The 24870-nt window shown below is 42.5% G+C and overlaps 1 protein-coding gene across 4 annotated transcripts in view; it reads left to right on the top strand.

Moving 5' to 3' along the window:
- Positions 1 to 1053: 1053 nt before the first annotated feature.
- The window catches only part of Jak1 (Janus kinase 1), a 117684-nt gene continuing 93867 nt past the window's right edge, over positions 1054 to 24870 (top strand). For 3 of the 4 annotated variants that reach the window (XM_075945518.1, XM_075945521.1, XM_075945519.1), the window contains exon 1: positions 1054 to 1244. The gene's annotated coding sequence lies outside the window, so the exon portion shown is untranslated. The remainder of the gene's footprint in view (positions 1245 to 24870) is intronic. The other variant, XM_075945520.1, reaches the window with a different exon arrangement.

Raw genomic sequence — 24870 nt, 5'->3', positions numbered from 1 at the left:
GAGGCTTGTTATCTGGTTAACTCCTTATGATGATTAGTATTGCCAATTTGACCAGTAGAATCATGTAGGAGACCATCCAAACCTGTGAGAGAGTATAGGTGTGAGAGATTAGGTTATCTCCGGGCCATCCCCTGGAGGATTATCAAAACTAGGGTCAAGTGCAAGACAAGCCTCGTACACCGCCTGTGAGGGATTATGTAGATTAGGTTATCCTGTTGGCTGTGCCTCTGAGGATGAATTTCACTTTAATCTGTGGGCAGTACCATTCCACCTGCCGGGATCGGACGGAAAACAAAGAAGGCTAACATCAGCATTCATCCTTTCGTCTTCCTGACCGTGTGTGCAATGCGACCTTTCACCTCAAGCTTCTGTCACCTCGACTTCCTCATCTTGATGACCTGGGCCAGTATCCCTTCAATTGTGTTTTGTTCAAGGAATAAACCTTCCCTTCCTTAAATTGCTCTTTGTCACATATTTTATCGCAGCAACGGGCAAAGTGTCAGACGAAGTTCTTGCTAAACAAGTCTCTCCTGAGTCCTCTGGTGAGGTTGGGCTGGGACGTAGGCGGAGGTAAACACCGAAGGACAGCGATTAATGCCTCCAAGGGCACAGGTCACTTCAGCGGGCCAGTGCTGATAATTCTTATTCCCTGCATGAGTTCACGCCTACATCTTCTTCTCCTTCTTTCTTTCCTTCTTTCTTTTTTTTGAGTCAGGAGACCTCACAGAGATCCTCCTGCCTCTGCCTCCCGGAGTGCTGGGATTAAAGAAGTGTGCCATTACACCCGATTTGAGATCAATTCCAACGAAGTAGAAAGAAGACGCAAGCAGGGACGCTTGTGCTTGTGCGAGACCGGATGGGGGCGTGGCGAGCAGGCGGAGAAGACGCAAGGGTCCTCAGGCTCGGGTCTTGGCCCCGCCCCACTATGGGGGGGTATCTGACGTCACGGGAGGCGGGCCGGACGAGGGGCGTAGCCTACAGGGGCGGACCCGTGGGGGGCGGGGCCTGCGGTGGAGGGGCCGGGCGCCGGCGCGTCCCGTAGCGCAGGCCGCCACAGCCGCGGAGTAGCCGGCAGCTGCTGACGCGCCGCGGGCCCGCGCCCATCCCTGCTCGTCCTCTCGGGGCCTCTTCTCAGCCGCGGGGTCCACGCCTGGCCCCGGACAGCTGGCTTAATCGCCAGTCGGACGCCCGACCCGGACGGACGCTGTGCCCCGGAGCCGCGCGGCCCGGCGCACACGGAAGTGGTGAGTGTCACGGTGGGGAGGTGGAGACGGCCGGCCGCGGTCAGCTCGGGGACGGTGCGAGGGGCGCAAAGCGGGGCGACCGGGGTGACCGGCGCGGCCGGGGCGGGAATTTCCAGGCGTCGGCCGGGAGCGGAGTGGAGGAGGGCCTCTCTGCGAACAGCGGCCCGCGCCGCAGACATCCTGTTTATGGCCCCGCGGCCTGCGCGCCGACCGCCCCTTGCGCCGGGACAGCCTGACCGCAGGACTTCGCCGAGGGTCGTGGCCCGCGTCCTGCCTGGTCGGCTTTTGCCGGGGAACTTTCTGGGTTTTGGGACTGCGTGGGGCGCACCCGGGAACTCCGGACCGCAGCTTGCTGGAAAGCAGCGTGATGGAGGGCCATGGGCGAAGGGACAGGGCAGAGGGGACTGCCAGTTTCTACCCAAAGGGACTCGATTTATCGAAACTGAAGTAGTGTGGCTCCCCAACTCCGCCGCTTCCGCGCGGCCGCCCGCTTGTCTCTGATGCAGTAGACACCCGTGGAGACACTCCCAGGCTCCTGGGATGCGTGTTTACGAAGGAAGTTCTTTGGGGAGACTAGATCAGAGGTGTGGTTATCACCAGGTGCCTGTGTGCCCCCTTCGGAGGTGTGTTCTCGGTGATTTCCCGGGGGACAAGGACTGTGCCCTAATTGATAGATTTAATTCACGCCTGTGTTCTATCTTCAGCCCCTGCTTGGATACATGAGTATCCATGCTATTAAAATTCCTCCCCAACCATAGAGCTCAGTCGCTGGTACTCATGGTAGTATAAAATTGCCACTATTTCTTTCAGGGAAGAAGGCATAAAAACCTTGGGTCTTTAAATAAGTAGAACACGGAGACAATTAGATTACAATTATCAAGTCTTTGGGTGTTGCCCTCCGGAAAATAAATATTTTAAAAAAAGAAAATATTTGAGTTATGCATTGGCATACATGCAGTGTAAAAAACTTTTTTTTTTTAAAAAAAAGATGAACATTTTATATTGATTAAATCTTTGTTCCTTCTTTTCCAAAACCACATTTTATGTTGCCTATTGCTTTTGATTTCGGAGACTCTGGTGTTTTCCAAGTATTAGGATTTGGGGTGGCAACAGCACACATACCCTCACCCCCCTAAGTATGGTCTGGCTTAATCAGTTGTGCCCAATTTGAGAGATCATGTGTGGTGGTACCAGGTGAGGAATAAGATTTGGGGTGCTGTGTAGCAAGTCATTTCATTCCTGGCTTCCTTTTCCCAAGATCCAGGGGTACTTTTTATTGAAGGATCAATGTATTCTTTTGTACTCCGTGGTGAAGGTTAGTGGAGACTGCCAGCCAGCATTATAGATAGGCAGAGCTGCCTACAGATATAGCATGCTCTGTAATATGGAGTAGATGTCTCTTTTGTGTGGATCTAGATCACGTTGAAAAAAAAAAAACCAGATACATCATACTAGAGGGAGTGTGGACATTATGAACAGTAATTATAACTTACTTCGATGTATCATCTTAACCAGGCACTTAGACTGTATTTCAGTTTCTCTACACTGCTGTATTTTTTCTTTCTTTCTCAGATTTCAGTGTTGTCCTTCACGTTGAAAACAACTAGTTTAAGCTGTTTCAGTCCCATGCCAGAGTACACTGTTTACTGGCTCTGAAAATGATGCTAGAAAGTGAATATTGGTAGAGTATTCAGACATTTCCCAAAATGTAACCGTGTTCCATTTTGTTGTAACTGAGGCAAGTGTTAGTATCAGTTTGTTTTACCGGGAAGATGATTTTCTTTCTGGCTTCTTGGTGACCTCCTTTTATAAATTTAAGGTGCTAGGGGGAGTTAGGCTGTAAAATCCTTAATTTGGGCAACTGCTATAAAAAGCTAGTGAAAAATAGGAAGTTTTGAGGATAGAGTTGGCTTTTACAGGAATATGCTGGCCTTAAATTGCATGAGGGAACTTAACCTTGGGTATTCTAAAGAACGTGAAGTCTGCCAGTTTAAATAGGCTTACCTTTACAAACAGTAGTGGTTCTAAGGAAGACTGATCGCACCAGCTCACTAGCAGCTGTGGATTTTAATACTGTCCAAAAGACATCATTCTGTTCTTCTGAATAACTTGAAGAAACACATATATTTGGAGAGAAACACAAATGAAGCAACTACTGAGAATATATGTAGATTTAGAACCGTTTTTATACAGAGAACACTGTATAAATAATTGTAATAATAGAAAACATTTTACAGCTCAATGAAGACCAGGCAGGCACGTGTTTGTTGTTAGATTTTCTGTGTTTTCCCCATTAAGCACCCGTATTCTGTATCTTCTTAGTATAATCTAGTGAGATGATGTTAAGCTACTAGATTTATTGTCTGAAATATGCATATTTGTGCAAAGAATCTTTTCCTTTTGTTTCCTTGAGACAGGGTTTCTTTGTGTAGCTCTGGCTGTCCTGGAACTAGGTCTGTAGACCAGGCTGGCCTCAAACCTAGAGATCCACCTGCCTTTGCCTCGCAAGTGCTGGGAGTAAAGGTGGGCATCGCCACACCTGGCTGGAGAGATGACTCAGCACTTAATAGGACTGAGGACCTGGGTTCAATTTCCAGCACCCACATTTAAGCTCATAACTGTAACTTCAGTTCCAGCTCCAGGGGATCCAACACCCTCAAGCAGACATGCATGCAGGCAAAACACGAGTGCACATAAGATAAAAATAAATCACTTAAAAAAATGAAATAAACTAATTTTCACACAATAAATTTCAGGTGGGCAGGGAATTGGCTGTTGAAGCAGAATCTAGCTGATCAAGCACCTTCTGATGTTCTCTGATGTACTGTGGCTTAATGGTACATGGAGCCCTGCCATAGAATAGACGTGCATGAAGGAGCCTTGATGAATCCTGCAGACTAGTGGTTAACAACTTGGTAAAGTTTCATGGTCAGTGAGACATTGCCTTTCTCTAGGGCGTTTTGGAAGGTACACCCTGGGGGAAAAGGTGGCATCTAGTGGGTAGAGGCTAGGTGTACTATTAAATATCCAGCAATGCACAGGACAGCCCTTCCTATAACAAAGTATTACCTGGCTCAGAATGTCTTTAGTGCTCAGGTGGAGAGAGCATGCTTGGGGATGCCAGGTGAGAAAAGAGATATTTGGCCTCATGTTGTGACAAGTTATTTCATTCCTGGCACTGGCTCTCCTGTTCCAGAAGCAAATCAAAGGACCCAGGTTAGTTATTCTGCAGTCTTTGTAATTAATGCAGACATAATGCATGGAAGCCCAAGGACACAGAAACCAGAGCTGCTCTGAGGAAGCTGCATAAATGAATTGTTGGATACAGTGGAAGCGGGGGAGGAAGACAGGAAGTTTGTATGCTGAGTATAGAGCAGGGGGTTGATTTAATGTTAATGAATTATTTAGTATGCTTAATTTTCTGGGTAGAACTTTTTTGTTGTTTTCTTGCTTTTTTTTTTAACATAAAGCTTATTTTCTCACAACAAGGAAGAAGCTCACTGTAGAAAAATTAGAAAATGTAAGAAAGTAGTAAGTAGAGGAGACAAACGCCCTCCCATGTTCCCTTGTTTTTCCCATGTAAAGACAGTCACATTCTCACCACATTTCCTTTGAACATGGTTAAAATTGGAAGCAGACTTACCACAGAAGGGAGCAGAGCCGTTGGTGGCCGAGTGTGTGAGTGAATGCTGCTTGTTTCTATGTCCTCCCTTTTCTCTTCTTAAATAATTCCAACCAAGTGAGGTGCACATCTGGAGTCCCAAGTGTTTGGGAGGCTGGAGCAGGAGGAGTGCTTGAATTCAGGAGTTGGATCAGCCTGGGATAGACAATAACAGATCTTTCCCTAAAAAATGTTGTAATACGGAGGTCCAGAGACACGGACTAATCGCTGCTAACGTGTTTTGTGCTAAGTACCAAGTCCTTTAGTTGTTGTTTCCTCTGCTTCTTGTTCTCCTCGTCCTCAGTGAGGTATGCCACTGTAGCTTCCGGTCTCAAAAACTTTCTGGTAACATGGTTTTAAACAGCTGCCATGTTGAAGTGCTGGGGTTTCATGGGTAGGAAACAGATTCCTGTGAATGCACTTCCCTTTGAAGTACACCTACAGTTCTCACAGTTGTGGCAACCAGAAACAATAAAGCATGCAGTTCCTTCCTGTGGTACCTCCAGTTGAAGTTTTATGATGTCTGGTTCTTCACATCGTTCCCCAGTACTCGGAGTACATCCTTAGTCCCAAGGCAAGATGTGCGTTAGGAGCAAAGGGAAGAAATATTAATTGTTGTTTGGAGAGCAGGTTTTCTTCTAGCCTCGGCTGGTCTGGAACTCATTAGGTGGCCTCAGATGTGTGTGAGCCTCCTGTTCCAAGCCTTCCAAGTGCCGGGGTTAGAGATAGGAGCCAAAAGAAAAATTCTTTTAAGGGTGCTCTTGCCAGAAGACAGTTGACATTTGTTGAAATATTTTTAATCTAAGTAACTGGTTTATTTAATATCCAAATTCACATGACATTTTGTTTGTCGTTTTATTAATTCAGTAAGTATGTGTTGACCTCTTACTAATAATAGTCATAGAGAGTGAGTACATGGAATAAGATGCACAGGAATCCCTGCCCTTATAGAGTGTGCAGTATGGCAGAAAAACCTTGAGGGTGTACCCAGTTTTGGTGGCATGGATTATGCATGTAGACTGAGTAAGTCCCATCCATGGTGAGGTTGCAGAAAGGCCCTACAAACCTTCAGAGTACTCCTTTGCAATCTGAAGATTAAGGAGTCGCTTATTTTTTTTTAATATATTACAAATCAGTTTATTCTCTTTTATACATAAACATCTCCTGGTACCTACTAAGTGCTTGGCAGATGACTAAGACACATATGGAAATAAATTTGTTATCTATAAATATACATTAGCTTTTACAGTGAGTGGTGCTATGGCAGGGGTGAAAATTAAGACTGTTAGGGTCCCTCAAGAGAGCTAAACCGTGCTTAAAAATGCTTTTTAAGAAGAGACAGGTGGAGTTGGGAGGTGGCTGAGTGGATTGAGTGCTTGGAGTGCAAGCATGAGGATCTGAGTGTGATCCTCAGCACTCATATAAAAGACTAGATGCAGTGGCATGTGCTTGTAGTCCCAAAGCTGTTTGGGGAACCCTGGGGCTCACTGACCAGTTACACTAGCCAAATATGTGAGCTGCAGGTCCAAGTAAGAGGTCCTGCCTTTTTTTGCGGGGAGGGTAGGCAGAGTCTCTATGTAGCCCTGACTGTCCTGGGAACCAGCTGTAGACCAGGCTGGCCTTGAATTCAAAGAAATCTGCCTACGCCTTCTGGGATTAAGTGGTGGGATTAAAAGTGTGCCGCCAATCCTGGCCCTAGTGTTTTTTTTTTTTCGAGATATTGTCTTAAAATACAAGGTGAGTGGCTCCCAAAACACACATGAGATTTACCCATGATTCATATGGACATATCCCTATATGCATGAAAGTGTGTACACTCTCCATACAGAAAGATGGGACCAGAGTCTTGCTCCTGGGCTCAAGAAATACTCCTGCCTCAGCCTCCAAATAGCTGCTACTTAGGACACACACTACTGCACCTGGCAGCCAGTGTTTTGAAGAGGCTTCATTTGAGTAGGTTCTTGACCAGTGTGAGTTCCCTTGTTCTGAGGTCGGATGGAATGCTAGGAAGACATAGAGTATGAGCGAAGGCTTGAAGTATATATAGGAGATGGGCGGCAGACTTATGTGCACACACTGATTAGAGCCCAGCCTTCTCAGCAGAGAGCAGGAGGAGGTGAGGCAGTTTGGGGTCGGCTTGTATGCAGACTCTCGAGTCTATGAGCAGGAAGAGGTCAAGACTGTGGCCTCTGTCCTTGGATGAGGAGGAAAAATGAGAGCATTTGAGGTTTTGGGCTCAAGAATAAAACGAGCAAATGGAAGAAGTGTGAAGCACTTTGAGTTCTGTACAGGATCACCTTCTACCTTGTGCCACACCATCCTTTTCTTCTTCCCAGTACCAAAAATGCTTTATTTACTCACCATTTCTCAGTTCTTCTGAAGTCTACTAGGAAAACAGGAAAGCCTGGAGTCAAGCTAGGTGCACGAAGTCCATAATGCTTTCCCTGAAGTGCAGCAAAACCCATTTTGAGTTATTTTTAAAGCTATAAGTACTCTTGACAATTTAACTGGTTTTCATGTCAATCAAAGATTAAATACAAGAAACCTAAGAGCTAGTCATAATTAGAGAATATGTGCAGGAAGGTACATCCTTGGAGGCACAGGGCTAAGTTTTGTTCTAGTGGTTGAGGGGTAGAAGGATTATGCAAAGTGAGACCCCCAACCAGAGCGAGACAGTCTGGGGCACTTACTGGAGAGGGAACCCGTGGTGAACAGTGTAGCAATTTGAGATGTCACTATGGCCAGTGTGGCTGATAACTGGTAAAGATGAGAATGACTTCTGTTGTAGTTTGTGTGGGATGAATGGAGAGCTTAGGTTCTTCCCTTGGCCATTTCCTGCACTTTGCTCAGGGGTTGGCTGATGTGCAAGCAGGGGGCAGAGACATCAGACGCTGCTCTCAGGCTTCCTTCAGGACAGATTCGAAGGTGTTTCCTTAGAATGAAAATCCTGTGAGGAATCTCTCCTTTACTCAGGGAAGGGGTCGAGAACAGCTGCTAGGGAGGACCTCGTGCCTAGAACCCAGGCTGAGGGCGATTGACTGGGGCAATTTGTCACCTCCCCTGGAAAGTAGATCTTTTTACTGCATGCTAGTCTTGCTCTTCTTCCTTTCTTTTTCTTCCTGTTTGTTTCTGTAAAGATTTGTTTTTATTTATGTGGATGTGTGTATCTGTGTGAATGTATGGCACAGGTGCCCACAAAGACCAGAAGAGGACCTCTTAAAACTGGAGTTAATGGGGTTTGAACTGTCTGATATGGATTCTGGAAACTGAACTCTGGTCCTCTGGAAGTGCTCCTAACTAGTGAGCCATCTCTCCAACCCCCCTTTCTTGGTTTTGATAATCTGTTTTGGATGCTCTGAACCAAGACTCTGGATTTAGCTCTGAGAAAAAGTTATTGATGTTTTTATCCACGGAGTAGGGTAGAGACAGTATCTACTTCTAATATTATTTGAGAATTGACTACTACAAATTTTGGAATGGTGTCAGGCACAGTTTTTGAGGTAAAACCATCTAGCTGTTTTATTTTTTAACTTAAAAAATGATTGATATTGGCAGGGTGGTGGTGGTTCATGCCTTTAATCCCAGCATTTGGGAGGCAGAGGCAGCTGGATCTCTGTGAGTTCGAAACAACATCAACACCACCAACAAAAGATTGATATGTATGCTTTTGGGTCAATTTTTAAAAAGCTCAAGCTAAGCCAGGTGGTGGTGGCACACACCTTTAATCCCAGCACTTGAGACAGAGGCTGGTGGATCTCTGTGAGTTTGAGGCCACCCTGGTCTACAGAGCAAGTGCCAGAATAGGCTCCAAAGCTACAAAGAGAAACCCTGTCTCGAAAAACCAAAAAAAAAAAAAAAAAAAAAGACAAAACAAATAAACAACCGCTGAAGTGATCTTTAGAATACTTAAAGATAATGGCATGTCCCCAGAAGATGTTATCCATACAAAACACCTAATATATTGTATTTTTGAAAGATTTCTGTTAACAGTGGTAAATAAACAAAAACTGTTGGTGCTTAATGAAGGCAGTTAACATTGGTGACGAATTTGTTGTGCAGAAAGCATGCAAGATGGTAGGTTAGTTTTTCTTTAGTTTTTAATGAAAATGAGGAACAAAGGTGTTTTTCTGTAAGTTCTGTAGAAGCTGTCCAGGACACAGTTCGGGAGGAATGCATTGCACATCCTGGAGGGCCAGTAAAGGTGCTGGTCAGCTTTCATGACTCCGTGTGTAGCCAGTGGCAGGCTGCCAGCACAGAGACACAGGCAGACCTGTTTGTGAAATGATGTCTTTAGAGTTGTGTCAAAATTAAACATTTTATAAAGGAGATAATACTCCAGGAATCTTTGCGGCCTAAACACTTATAGAAATTTAAAGGAACTTTCAAACAAGTGTTGTTTTCTCTTCTACAGTTTCTGCTCTATGTTTATGCTCTATATCATACTTCCTGAAGTGTAAGACCTACCCAAAACAGAAAATCATAGGGAATCAGTCCTTTTTCCTAGTTCTGTGTGTATGCACATAGAGATATATGTATATTTTAAGTGTGTTTCATTCTTAGTAACATTCTTTTTGGACAAGTTTATTGAATTTAGGTATTGATTAAAAACCAATAAGCCGGGCATAGTAGTGTACTTATGTGATCTTAACACATTGCAAGTGGAGGCAGGAAGATCGGGGTCATTCTCAGCTAATGGAGTGTTTGAACCCAGCCCAGGTTGCCCGAGCCTCTGTCTCAAAAACAAACAGGCAAGCAAACAATAACAACCCCCTCCTTTTCCCTTGTCAAAAGAAAGAAGAAGATAAAAGAACAGGTGGTTGGAACAGCAGTTTTGAGACCTTTATTATTTTTAATTTTATTTATTACTATTTATGTTATATATGTTTTGCTTGCATGAACTTATGTGCACCATGTGTATGCAGGAGCCCGCAGAGGCCAGGTCCTGTTACAGGCTACTGTGAGGCATCCTATAGGCACTAAGAATTGAACCCAGGTCTTCTGAAGAGCAGCCAGTGTTCTTAACTGCTAATCCATCTCTCCATTCCTTTCTTATCCAGGTGCTTTGACAGCAAAGTACATGTAGCTGAATCTTTTCTTGTCTTCCCATTTAAGATTGAGAAAGACAACCCCCCCCCCATCTGTTCTGTGGAGGACTGTGGTGCAAAAGGGCATCCACCTGACTCTGTAGGAAGACTGCCTGGAGAGATTTGAAGAGTAAACTTAGATGTAACGTTTTCAGGAACATTGGCTGGTCTGACTACACAAAGTAGCAATAAAAACAATTTGTAATGAATGCAACTATCATTTATTTTTAATAACATCTTAAAGGGCTTAAGAGTATTAGAACTGACAGGTTCACCAATTAACCATGATTATATCTGTGGGCATGTTTACATAGTTAATGCAGTTAATTTTCTCTGAACATGATGAAGCTGTAATTTATAGCATTTTTTCAATTAGTAGAATTTAAAATAATCTTTCAGGCTGGTTGGTTGTTGGCATAGGGGCACAGGCAGACCTGTTTGTAAAATGATGGCTTTAGAGTTTGTGCTGGTGGTGTGTCTGAGACACACACACATGCACGAATCAGAGAGGGGTGGCAAGGGGGGGATAACCTGGTAAACGTATATCTTCCTGTGGAAAATCTTGGTTTTAAGTTGGTTTTTGGTCCCACACAGGAAGGCAGGCAGATGCAATTTGCGTTATAAAGAGAATATTTTTTTTTTTGCCACACACATCTACAAAGACATGTTAGGATTAATTTGCATAACTTAGACTAAAGAAAGTAGCATATACATTGCTTAAATGTTTCATACTGATTGATTTTGTTCAGTGCAGCTACTCTAAAATGCTGACTTTGCTGACCATTGTACATCTGTTACCTCATTGGGAAACTCAGGTGATGTCTGATGGTACTTCTACACAGCTCCCTCAGTCGCTTGTTCACAGAGATCTACTCAGGGTGCTTAAACATAGAAGGGACTGGCCTGAACATGATGGTAAGCCCTCTTGATGTGGCTTTAGGAAGTAGGCCATGTCTAATACACAAGCTGGCCAATATAAAAATCTGTCAGGTTTTTATACTTCATTATTTAGCAGCTCTATATAGATATATGTGAAAACAAAGTCAGCTTGACTCTGTCCTTCAGGTTTCTTGCTACTAGAAAAGAACAACTTGGCAGTTAAATAAATGTTTGTGATGTTTATGCTAAGTGTCAGAAGAGATGTCTTGTTGCTCTAAGACAAAGGTGGAGCAGTAAGAAGCGAGCAAACTCTGTGTAGTAAGTTTTTTGTATACTAAGATCTGAAAGGTGAAAGAGGCTGTGCTAAGAGGTTAAGAACTTTTCTATCTCTGAAGATGGTTCATGTTTAAAAGGCTTGCTCCATGAAGACCCCAGTCCCATTCCCAGAATCCACATGGTGGAAGAAGAAAACTCACTCCTGCAAGTTGTCCACAGACTTCATTGCATCCTTTCTTTCCACCTCTCTGCCTCTCTCTGTCTCTCTTTCTCTGTATATGTGTGTTTATAAAAAGAAAACCAAGGTGGAGAATGACTGAGGAACACATCTGATATCAGCTTCTGACCATGCACACACACATAGATGTGTACACAGACATGCAGGCATACAATATGGACATGTACACAGAAATGCAGGCACCCACATGGGCAGGTACACACATATGCAGGCACACACATGGACATGTACACAGCTACACAGGAACCCTCATGAATACACACACACACACACACACACACACACGGACATGTATACAGATACGCAGGAACCCACATGAACGTATACACACACACAGACACACACACGGATGTACACCAACATGCAGATACTCACATAGACATACACAGACACACAGGCACACACACAAATAAAGTTTTCTGGTTAGAAGAAACAATATATGCAAAGTCTTTGAGGTCGGACAGACATTCTGTACTATATACAGAGAGGAAAAAAATATCTGAGTTGTAATCTAAGTGGCCCTTAATCAGGTAGTGCACTTTGATCCATATTACTCTGGGCTTTCTGGTGTGGTGAACAGGAAGTCAGAGGTTCTAAACTGGGCAGTAACATGATGGGATGGTATCATCTCTTGAAAAAAGAAGAAGAATGTAAGACCCCACTTCTCGCTACTGCTCCGGGGGCCCTTCTCTCTCCACTTCATCAGTCTACTGCCAAATGTCTTGAATCTTTCATTTCCTTCCACCCACTCATTCTTTAACCCTTCACAGACAGACTGCTATCTTCATACTCCAGATTGCTTCCTTGAGTTCACCTTGCAGCCATGTGTTGAAACTTTTTTTTTCCTGCCTTCGCTATGTAACAGGGCTCCTTGTTGGCAGATGCCCCAGCCCCACAGTCTTCCGGTGCCTGGGGCACAGTAAGCACTCTTTTTTCTTGTGTCAGTTCTCTTTGTGGGTAGCTGTGTTCTCCTCTTCTGACTGCTCCCTCCCCCAGGGAGCTTCTCCTCAAGGTTCATGTGTTGTGTAAGCGGTACAGATGTCAATCCCATTGTTGCCTTTGCCCAGTTCTTTTTATTCCTTCCTCTCTGCTCCTTACCTTCCCACATACTGGTTGAGTGATTTTCTCTGCTGTGCAAAACATTGGAGACAAGCAGCATAGGTACTTGTGACAAGGGCTTGGGTGAAAGAGGTTTGTGTCTGCCCTGAAGGAGCAAGCATACTTAGATGTTAAACATGCCAATAAATACTTTCAGTGTGGCTTGAGATGGTGGAAAGTAGAGTTGAACATATTAATGAGGAAATAGAGGATGTGTAGGTGGGAAATGGCCACCTCTCAGAGGAAGCCATGACTATTGAGTTAGGCTTGGAAGGTGAGTATGAGAAGCTAGGCCTTGAAGAGATCTGGAGGAAACTAATAGCAGAGGGGAGAAGAAGGAGGGAGGAGCAGAAGCAGCACCTCACTGGAATTTGGGCTAATTGCCCTGCATTGTATCCCACTGGTTCTCCTGAATGTGACTTGTTGACACCTCACATTTAAGTACTCTGAAACTGATGCCAGCTCTTTCTGACACATTGTCATATTGATGGACAGTTTCCCTGCTCTTCTTCATAATGTATCTCAGCTCCTGGGGCCACATAGTATCTGCTTTTGTGGGGCAGCATATAAACTAACCTGTGTGAAGGTCCAGTGTTTCCCATTATATGTGGACACTGAAAACTATTTCTACGTGTTAGTTTCTGACTATACAAACAGTTAGCAGACCAGATGTGGCCTTTGCTCTTACTGATCTCTCCCTGCTCTTTTCCCCATCCTACCCTGGTGATGATGTTCCTTCTCAAGTTCCTTTTCCCCAGCTGTGGCTTCCCAGCTGACTGATTTCACCACAGCCTTCAAACTGGCTTTTCTTTCCTGGTTGCTCACCTCTAGCTACTCTACCTTTCCTGTCCCCAGACTTCTTGCCTAGTCTGTCTTCCATGCAGATTCCATGCTTGATGGAGGTCACAGGATTTCTGGGGCTCCAGGCTTTTGAAGCCCTGTTGCCTATGGGAAACAGCCCCAACTTTTCCATCTAAGTATGTTTTGACATGACCTCAACTTCCCTTCTCTTCCCCATTCCTACTTTTTGAGATAGGATCTCATTGCCCAGAGTGGTCTTGAGTTCCTCCTGCCTCACTCTCTACTAGTTGTTACCTGCCCCATTGTACCCAGGTTTTGTTTTTTTTTTTTTTTTTTGCACACTTATCGTTGTTGTATGGTCACAGGTTTCTGAGGAAGGGAACTGCCTCATGGAAATACCCACTTTCCTGATAGGCTCTGAGGACTTCATTGAATAAATGCTAAACTCTGTGTAGGATCATAAATATTGTGCACACTGTATGAGGCACTCCAAGCACAGGCATTTTACTGCAGGGTGTCTGGGCAAGTTCAGTGGCTCAGATTTGTGAAAATTTACAAAATATTTTATATCTTTGGCCCTTTTGGTGGCTTAAATAAATAAATTTCAGGTAAGTTATTATTATTCCTTCTGTGGAATTGATATGCTTTAGTTTTATAACCAGAAAGAAAAAAAAAAGAAAAATGTGTTTCCTTGCCATCAAGCTCAAAGTTAAAATGGGCATGTTTTGGTTGCTACAATTTTTTTACAATAATTTTTGCATCAGTATTTCTACTAAACAGTCAAATGTTAGCTCCTCTTTTTACTTTATTTTTCCAATTCTCATGTATTTATGTGTGTATGTATGTATGTGATATGTATATGTGTACATACAGTTTTTTGGCCTGTTTGTGAGTGAATATGTGTGTGAGTTGTATCATTTACATGTGTGGAGGCCCAAGGTTAATGCTGGTAATCAGTTTCTATAATTCTTTTACCTTTGTCATTGAGGCAAGGTCTCTCAATCAACACCAAAACTTAGATAGCTGGCTTGCTCTGGGAATCCTGCCTCTGTGTTCCCAGGTTAGACTTGTAGACAGGCTGTCATGCTCACCTGGCATCTCCATGAGTTTCTGGGGATCCAGTATTCATGCTTGCACAGCAAGTGCTATAACCACTGAGCCATCTCCGCAGGCCCATAAATCCTTCTTTTAATTAGTGGTTGTTTTGTACATGTCTTTTTATTAACAGAGGTATTTTCTACTCTGCTTCCCTTTCTTGATGATGGAATTATAAATAGGGCAGCATGTGTGTTGGGTCATGGGTTTGGGTGTAGGTGACTAAAATTGAGCTTTGCAGAGTTGGACAGAGGGTGCTGGCTTTTCTCGCAAGCACGTGGCTACCCTTGTAGTCCTTGGAGTAGCTAAAGGCCTTTGATGATGAAATCAGTGCTTTGTTTGACATTACGCTAGGACTGTGAGAGGTCAGAAGGCAGTTAATGTTGGACTATTGTCTTCCTAGTCTTCCTACCTTTTTCTTTGCTGTCTTTTCTCTGTGTCTAGGTAACAAACAGGTAAGAACAGACCAGTTAGCTCTTCTTCCTGAGGAATCCTCACCATGTCTAATTTCAGAGTTCACATACATGCTGGTAGAGCTCTTTTTCTCAGGTTGGGAAGGAGGCTACAACCTAGCCATGTAAGAATCTCATGAATGCAGGATATATGTGTCAGAGGTAATCCTTATAGTGAGGATGGGCTGGGAATAGACAAGAGATTCCTGTTTTAATGAACTAACTTGTCTACCAGATACCTCATTAAGATAGAAAAGGGGAAGGATTTAAGTAGTTTTTGCACCTTGGTTTCTGCCATCTGCACTACTAACATGGTGTTAAAGGGTAAATATCTTGGGTGAAATAAGCAATAAGCAGGCCAGTGAGTACTTAGGACAGGGCCTGTCTCCTAGCCTCGAGACTTGTCATGTCTTCCTAGCTGCTGAGGACAGTGGATATATGTTGCCCTGATATATATATTCATATTCATTCCTGGGCTCAGTTTGTTTCCTGAGTAGCTGGGGCTAAAGGTGTGAACTACCACCATTACTGGTACGACCCCTTTAATATTCTCTCTCTCCTCCCCCTCCTTCCTTCTTTCTCTTCCCTTCCTCCTTCATCTTCCTATTCCTCCTTCCTCTTTTTTCTTCTTCTTTTTCTATTTCTTTCTGTTTTTTTTTTTTAGCAGGATATTTGGGTTCACTTAACTGTCCTAAAATGCGATTCGTGTTTTGGTAAGTTTGAGTCTTTAATTCCAGGATTTGAGAGGCAGAGAAATTCTGAGTTCATGACAACATGTTCTATATAGTTTGAAGACAGCCAGAGCTATGTAATAGAAAGATTCTCTCTCTCTCAAAAAAAAAAAAAGGAAGGAAAGAAAAAAAGAATAGAAAAAATAGGAAATGCTTTATTGTTTGCTGATATTTCTTTCTCTGTATCATATAGTTGGAGCGCAATCATTTTTAGGATGGGTACATAGATATGTAGAAGCATTGAGCTTTACAGTGTATCAAATCTAACAGACTGACCTGACCATTAGTCTCAGTTCCTGAATTATGCCTTCTGGTCCTAAGGTACTTCCCTTAAGAGTTTGCTTACCCTTCTAGCTTATTCTCCACTGGCTTTTGAGATGATAAAATTGCTCCTAGTTTTCTGGAGCACAGCTTTCTGTTTTGGCAGGGCAGAGGTCTAGTGTCTCAGTACTTTCTGTGTTAATTTGGTCTTTTGTGTGTTGACTTGAAAACTTCACCATGTATACAGCAGTGTGTATTGGGGCAAAATGTTTTCTAACTAGCAACCACTGAGGGATGAAATTTCTAAAGAGCAGCAGTGTCCTTAAACTAAAGACTACAAGTGCGTGTGTGTGTGTGTGTGTGTGTGTGTGTGTGTGTGTGTGTGTGTAGATGGCTTAGTGATTAAGAGCACTGTCTGCTCTTCAGAGGACTCGTGTTCAATTCCCAGCACCTGCATGGCAGGTCCCAACTATCTGTAACTCCAGTTCCAGGGGATCTGACACTCTCACATAGACATGAATGCAGGCAGAACACCAGTGCACATAAAATAAAAAATAAGTTATTTAAAAAACAAAAGACTGAGCATCCAAACTGCCTAGGCTCCCCCAAAGCCAGTACGTGCAGTAGGATCAAAAACCCACTGCGATTGTTCTTGAGTTCTCAGTATTCCTCATTGTCCTCTATGTTCAGCTAGTCCGGATTTGTCCCATGCTTTTTCAGACCCAGGCCAGCTGGCCTTGGTGAGTTCCCGATAGAACATCCCCATTGTCTCAGTGTGTGGGTGCACCCCTCGCGGTCCTGAGTTCCTTGCTCGTGCTCCATCTCCTTCTGCTCCTGATTAGGAGACCTGGATAGAGATGGGCGGTCCTTGGGCTTCCCACAGGTCAGGGAACCCTTATTGCTCTTAGAGCAGATGAGGGAGGGTGACTTGATTGGGGGAGGGGGAGGGAAATGGGAGGCGGTTGCGGGGAGGAGGCAGAAATCCTTAATAAATAAATAAATTAAAATGTACAATCTGAAGTAAAAAAAAAATAAAGTAATTTTATTAATAATTTCAAAAAAAAAAAAACAAAAGACTGCAAGTGTTTTTGTGTGTGCTGCTTACCTTGGCTCACTTTTAAGATTTGGATGTCAGACAACCTAGCCATGTTCTGGAACTTATAATTGCACTGCTTAACTGTCATCTCTTGCTGGTCCATACATATATCCTGAACCAAGCCATTGTATTTGGTGTACAGTAGAAATCCTATGAAGAGGCTGTTGAGCCCTCTAAAACCAAAGGAGGCTGAGGTAGAGGGTGATGGGAACTCAGGAGTTTAAGACCAACTCAGAGAAAGAACATCTCAAGAGCTCTTTCAGAGGAAAAAACCCAAGTGCCCATTAGAGCTTTTCTTTTGCTTAATGTATTTTCTTTTCAATGTGTGTGTGTGTGTGTGTGTGTGTGTGTGTGTGTGTGTGTGTGGTCTGTATGTATATGGGCTTTGTGTGTAGCCCAGAAGTTGATGTTCAGGTTCCCTCACAGGCTGGTCACCAAATGTATGTATTTGAGACTGAGTCTCACTGACTGACTAGGCTGGCAGTATTTACCTCTCTAGTCCTGGCATTATATGCGTGTTTCACCATGCCTCCTGGAGCTCAGGTCCTCTTTCTTGTATAGCAAGTTTCTTTACCATCTGAACTATCTCACCAGCTCAGATACCTGAGAGAAGACAAAACAAAACCCCAAAATCAAGTAATAGGAATCAGGCAACACCAAAAGAAGACTATTTCTACAAATTGCCACTCAGATGAAAATACTGCTCTGCTCGGTAAAGAAGGGGACATTTTAAAGGGCCTTCACCAGGTACTCTTGAGAGTCAGGGAAGGCTGTTGCACTAGTTCTTTGTTAGCTGGGAGCCCTGTTTACTGTCCTCAGGTTAGAACTAGAGCTCTCATGGTTTTAAGAGATCATGAAGATGGTCAACCTGAGCACATTAGTTTTTAGTTCATTGGAACTATCTAAGTAGGTTTAAGGTTATTGACATACAAGACCATGACAATTGGAAGACATCATAGTGCCTCAGGAAATGGCTCATTTCCTATTTTGAGGGGAAAAAGAGAGTGGCAAGGAAGTGACCTGTGAGCCAGTACTTTGGTGGGTTCTTGCTGTTGTTTGATGCAAGTTGGCCTTGAACTTGTGATCCTCCTACCTAAGCACCCCAAGTGCTGAGATTATAACTGTGTGTTACATCATGCTTGATTTGTCATTGATTGATACTGCTGTTTATAAAATAGCCACCTGTAGAATTTATTAAATACTTGTTTGTTGAAATAATTCCAAAGAGGTCAAGATATTTTTAAAAACTTTAAATTATGTATATATGTGTATGGATGCTATGCACGCAGAAGAGGGTGTTAGATCCTTGGAGCTGGAGTTCCAGATGGCTGTGGGAGCTAAGAATTGAACTCTCATTCTATGAAAAAGCAGCAAGTGCTTTTAACTGCTGAACCATTTCTTCTACACTTAGGCTGAGACATTTTATGGGCAGAAGACTTTGAGGTGATCTAAGAGATAGTAGGATTCTTTAGGCTTTGTTTACTTGGCTATTAATAACAATGGTATCCTATAAAAGAGGAGCGATGGTGCTGTTTGTTTGGGGAGGTGTACTGGGTGCATAATCTGAAGGGCAGGCAGTGTTATGCCCAGACAAATCTCAAGTTGCTGCTAGGAATAATTAAACTTTTTAAAAAACTGTTTTAAGCATTTTAATAATGAATTTTTATCTTTAATAAAAATGTTCACTTTAGCTGGGCAGTGGTGGCACATGCCTTTAATCCCAGCATAAAGGAGGCAGAGGCAGGCTGATCTCTTGGTGTTTGCGGCCAGCCTGGTCTACGGAGTGAGTTCTAGAACAACCAGGTCTACATGAGAAAGCCTGTCTCAAAAAAAATGTTATCTTTAATGTTGACATTTACTTGTATATTGAGACTATTGTTAAACTAAAGGAAAACATATTTTTGCATAAGCAATTTTACAATAAAGAAAATTCTATCCAGTCTTTGCCACTAATGCATATATGAGTCTGCATAATGTAATTTTTGTTGCAGGGTATATATAGTCTGCTTTTTCTTACTTAAACATCTTAAAAGTTCTGTTGCAGTATAGCCTTCATAAAAATCATTTTAAATATCTTTATTTGGGCTAGGTATTTTATTTTGCTTAGACAAATCACCCATTATATAATAGTTAAGCTATCTCTGCCTTCTTGTACTATGTGTATATGTGAAGCGGCAGTCTCAGCACTGGTGATTATAAAAATCAAAACATTGATCAACCTTGAAATTTGATACTGTAGGACACAGTATCAAATGTTCTGCCAAGATTTAATTCTTGATGTAAAAATAACCAGCAAAAATTGCTTTGGTCTTTAGCAAATGGTAAATGTATATGAAGGAGTTATTTTTAAAGTTTCTGGGCATAGTGGGGAGCGCCTTTAGTTCCAGCACTTCAGAGGCAGAAGCAAACAGATCATTGTGAGTTCAAGTTCTGCCTGTCTTATATTGTGCCTTCCAGGATAATCAGGACTACATAATGAGACCCTGTCTCAAAAAAAAAATTTCTTTATGTTTTATTGTTAGTCTGTGTTTGATTTATGTATCTGGTTTATATCCCTGTATGTCCTGGATTGTGTAAATTTCCATGTGAAAGGAGTCATACATGGAAAAACTTTAAGAATCCTTGCTCTGTGGGCTGGAGAGATGGCTGAGTGCTTAAGTGCACTTACTGGCTGTTCTTGCAGAGGACCCGCGTTCAGTTTCTGGCCTCCAAATGGGACCTCATAACTGTGTTTGACTCCAGTTCCCAGGGATCTGACACCTCTTCTGGCCTCATGGGCACCATGCATACACATAGTGCACATACATACATGCAGTCAAACACTCATAAAGTAAAAATAAAGTCTTTAAAAAGGCAAGCAGCAGTAACCCTGCTCTAAAAAAGACTTCTCTTTTTGTTCCCGTCTTCCCTATTATGTCCATGCAATAGTTACCCAGTGCAGGAGCAGTAACAGTGGGAAAAGGCAATGGGCTGGGAGGTGGCTCAGTTGGTAAAGTGCTTGCTCCGAAAGCATGAGGATCAATCCCCAGCATCCATGTAAAAAACTTGGTGTGCTAGTATGTGCTTTATAATGCAGTGCTGGAGACAGAAGGATCCCTGGGGCTCACTGGCTAGCCAGCCTCAGCTAATTGACAAGCCTCAGGTTCCATTGAGAGACCCCATCTCAAAACACGCATACACTTAACTCTGACGATGACCACCAAAGTTGATGACACTCAAATTTGACCTTTGGGCTCTGCGTGCACACATGGACATGCACTTGTAGGCGGGCATCCCTGTCCCTCCCTAACATCCACTTCTCCAGAGGTTTGAAAGCTCCTGACTAATAAATGTACTTTGGTTTCATTTAATTTGAGACTTAAGGAAATTAAGTTTTAGGAGGTGAAACTATTTTACGCTCTGGCCTCAAGCTCTGTGTGCTTCTCTGTTGTGTTCTGGTTTAGGGACAGCACACCACTCTGGTGTCAGGCCTGTAATGCTGAAACTGTTGCAGTGTGCAGGGTCCCCTGGCTCTGCAGAGCCTCCAGTGGCTTGCTTGTTTTCAGTTGTGCCTATGGTCACTGTCCGTTCTAGCCATGTTTGAGTCAAAATTTACCAACCCATACCTTGTCCTTGCAGAGAGTTCTGTTGTCAGCGAATTCTCAAGGTGGGGTGCAACCGGAGCGGATAGTTCAGTGAAGTTACTTATGGCTGAAACCCTGAGGCAGAATTGTGTTGACTAAGACTTGGGCCTGAATGGGAGCTTTTGTTTTCTTTTTTTCTTCTAATAGTCTTTCCGTTTGTTTAATATATTTTTTTTTTTTTGGTTTTTCGAGACAGGGTTTCTCTGTGGTTTTGGAGCCTGTCCCGGAACTAGCTCTTGTAGACCAGGCTGGTCTCGAACTCACAGAGATCCGCCTGCCTCTGCCTCCCGAGTGCTGGGATTAAAGGCGTGCGCCACCACCGCCCGGCTTGTTTAATATTTAAAAGCTGTAGGATATGCATTTAAAATAATTATAACCTTCCTATATTGAACAAGAAAGATACATATTTTAGGAACTCTTCAATGGCAGGCATTTTGATCTCTATTGACATGACACTATGTTCTCTAAAATGTTATTTTGAATTAATTTTAGGTCATCCATGTAATAACTATATGTTTAACACATAGGTAGGGTTTAATTAGAATACTGTGCATTCATTTTTAGTATCCTTTCAGAGTTGTCAGGAGAAAAACCTAATGATTGGTTCTTTCTAGGCAATGGGATTTATCGTACTGCTGAGTTGTAAACAATAGCAAGTTTGTCTTTTAGAAAACTTAAACAGTGGGGCCAGCGAGATGGCTTAGCAGGGGAAAGCACTTCTTTCCAAAGTCTGACAGCCTGAGTTCACCTGTGGGACTCAGGGTGGAAGGAGAGATCCAACTTGCACATGTGCACAGCATGTGCACACACGCACAAATCATAAGAAATGTTAAAGTAATAATAAAAATTTATAAGAAAACTTAGAAGCCAAGTACAAAACTCCTAAGACTTGCTATTTAGGTAAATAGTTTTGTTAAGAGCCTAGTGTTTATTAATTAGTGTTTGCTGTGTTTATGAACCTGTACATTTAAAAAAGACTTTTTTGTTTGTTTGTTTGCTTTCTTTTTGAGACAAAGTCTGGATACATAACCCTGGCTGTCCTGGAAGTCACTATTGTGGGTCAGGCTGACTTTATACTCACAGATATTCCCTTGCCTCTGCCTCTGAGGTGCTAGGATTAAAGGTGCTCACCACCACACCCCTCAAGTAAAAGAAGAGTTTTTAACGGAGATTGTAGATTGTTTTATTATGAGTCTTTTTCAACAAGTGATTCCTTGCCTCAAACCCTATACTCATAACTTTTAATTGTATACCTCAACTTTTTATGATGCATAGTTTTTATTGCATGGATGAACTGGAGTTTAACCTAATTCTGGACTGTGGGGTCTGTATATTGCTTGTCTCACCTATACTGTACATACAGACATTTATACCCCCTCTCTCTATATATACATACATATTTCTGATTATTTCCTTAGAATATATATATTGTCTCAAAGTTTTTTTCCAGATTTTAGTTACATGCATTATTTTAAAAACACACATTGATCTTATTGCTCTTGGGCTAGTGGTATAGATCAGTTGGTAGAGTGCTTGTCTAGCATGCACGGAGCACTAGGTTGGAACTTGGGAGGTAGAGGTAGGAGAATAAGTTCAAGGTCATCTTCCAGTACGTACCAAGTTCAAAGCCATTTTGGGCTAGAGACTTTGGCCTTGTGTACACACAGACAGACAGACAGACAGACAGACAGACAGACACACACACACACACAGAACTTTAGTAGAAACATCAAAATCTACCTAGTTTTAATTAATTTTTTTGTAGAAATTATTTGATATGTATGAGTACCTTGCCTGTATGTATGTCTTCACAGCATGTTCCCCATGCATGCCAGAAGAGGTCATCAGATCCCCTCCAGCTGGAGTTACAAACAGTTGCAAGTCACTGTGCAGATGCTGCAGAACATCTTGTGCTCTTAACCACCGAGCTTCCATTCTTCTCATTCCTTGGTGTATATTCATTCCCGTGCACTTGGCTATCAGAGAAGTGTACCCGTGGTTTGATTTTCCCTCAGCCACCCTTAACAGTCTGAGCTTCTGGATTCTAAGGTTTGCTCTGGAAGGTTGAGTTAGAAGCCACATTAAATGGTTGACTGGAAGATATTCTCTTGTAAAGAGACGAATTTTGTATTTACCAGGTATGTTGTAGTGAGCCTCGACAGCCCTTCTAAGTAAATAAGGATAGCTATTTCCTCTCATGGTAGAAATGCTGATTGCCCAATCCTTTATGATGAACAAAGTCTTAGTACTTTCAGATGTGTCTTAAGTTATGAGTACTTATGATGAGTTATCATTTGTAGTTTTAAAAATTATTTTATTACTAATTTTTAAATTTAATTTTGTGTGTATGAATTATTTGCTAACTTGTATGTATATTCAACTTTTGTGCCTTCTTCCCTTGAAGGCTAGAAAATGTTGGCTCCTCTGGAACTGAAGTTATAGCCACTTAAGAGCTGCCTATTGGGTGCTGAGAAGTGACTTGGGTTCTCTGGATGAGGAGCTAGTGCTCTTGACCATTAAGCCATCTTTCCAGCTCATAGTTTATTTTAAATTAAAATATAGTCACACCATTCACTCCTCCTTCCTCCAGCCCCTCCTCTAAATGGCCTCATTTAATTATTACTTATATGTATTATGCAAATAAATATATAAATATAGCTTGCTAAGTCCATTTAGAGTTGCCTCTCTGTGTGTGTGTGTATGTTTTTGAGACTTGGTATTAGATAACCAATTAGAGTGAACACCAATTAGGGTGTTCATTCCAGGGGAAGACTAATGCTCCCTCTCTCAGCCGTCGCTAGTTGCCTATAGCTCTTCATTTGGGATGGGGCTCTGTGAGATTTCCCTCATCTATGTTGGCATGTCAGCTGGTATTGCCATTGTACTGGTCTTGTTTAAGCGGCCATTTTGTTGAGAGTTTATGGGTATAGCTTTTCTGTCACATCTAGAAGACACAATCTTGCAGCATACTTTCTGGTCCTCTGACTCTTACCCTCATTTCACCCCCTTCCAGGATGTTCCCTGAGTCTTAGATGTACCACTTATGTTGTGGATGTATCAGTTGGGTCTCAGTACCCCATGGTCATTTGTTCTCTGTATTGTGACCAGTTGTGACTTTCTGTGGTAGTCTCTGTCTGCTGTAAGGAGCCACTTCTTTGATGAGAGGCAAGCATTTCTAAGGGTGAGAGCTTAGATTGCAGTTAGGAATTTATACTGGTTTAGGAAAGTACTTGTAGCAGGCTTTCTGTTCAAATCTATGGCCTCACTAGCTATGGGTACTGTACCAGGCACATTCCTAGTTTTGATGTTCCTGATTGCTCAGGTTTGCTTCAGTGAAATGGAGGCTAGCTTATTTTGTAAAGACTTGTGATAACAAGTTTATAGCCACACTCCCTGGGGTGTGCAGTTCATTTTTAGTATTTTTCCTCAGGCACCTCTATGTGGTTTGATTCTTTGAACCTTTCAGATTCTAGATATAGAAGTAGTTTGATATTAATTTATAGCAGGATAGCTTTTGGATATTTCATCTGCATTAAGTCACAGTTAGCTGAGCCTAGCCTCACGTTCAGTACTGGGCCCCCTTTTCTTTCATTTGCCCCTTTCTGTGTGCCTCTTAATTCACATGAGAGTCAGTATACTTAGTAAACATTTATTAGTTGCTTGGGGTTTTATAAGATTAAACTTTGTGTATATTGAAAATCAAACCCGGGGAATACATTTAAAGAGCTGGGAAACTGCTAAGCACTTCAATGAAAGAGACATGGATACAGGGTCTGATCTCTGTACTCTGCTGCTGTGCTGTGACTTCATTGTTAGCGTTCCCTGTAACTTACCAACATTGGTATTTCTGGTTGTTTCTCTTTCTGAATGTTTTATGCATGACACCATCTTTTCCTACCTATAAAGAACATATTCAGATTGATGCTGATGAAATTTTTTTCCTTTAGCAACAAAGTAGCATTCTGAGCTAATATATTGATATTTTTGCCTAATGGAAATAAGATTACCTTAAATTTGAAATTGTATTCCTAAATTATGGAATTGTATGCTACTGTTTACATAAGATTCCAAAAGGTGCTATGGGGGAAAATTTTTGTGCCTTTCTAAAAGTTTGATGCCCAGCTTGCTTTCCTGTTCTCCCTTGGTGTTTATTTTGTGTAGCCAGAGACTCTTAAAGGGACAGACAGGCCCTATGGCCTTTTGATTTGGGGTCCTGGAGACATCTTCCTTTTTCTTGATCTCTTTTCTTACCACAGTGAGATTTTCTCCAGCTTCTCCTTATAGAGAACTGCCCCAGGATGATAAGTTTCTGGCCCGCAGTGGTCAGATAA

The sequence above is a fragment of the Microtus pennsylvanicus genome, chromosome 13, assembly GCF_037038515.1.
Source record: "Microtus pennsylvanicus isolate mMicPen1 chromosome 13, mMicPen1.hap1, whole genome shotgun sequence".
NCBI classification, from domain to species: Eukaryota; Metazoa; Chordata; class Mammalia; order Rodentia; family Cricetidae; genus Microtus; species Microtus pennsylvanicus.
Note: the sequence above shows the minus strand (reverse complement) of the source record. Positions and strands in the feature narration are given on the sequence as shown.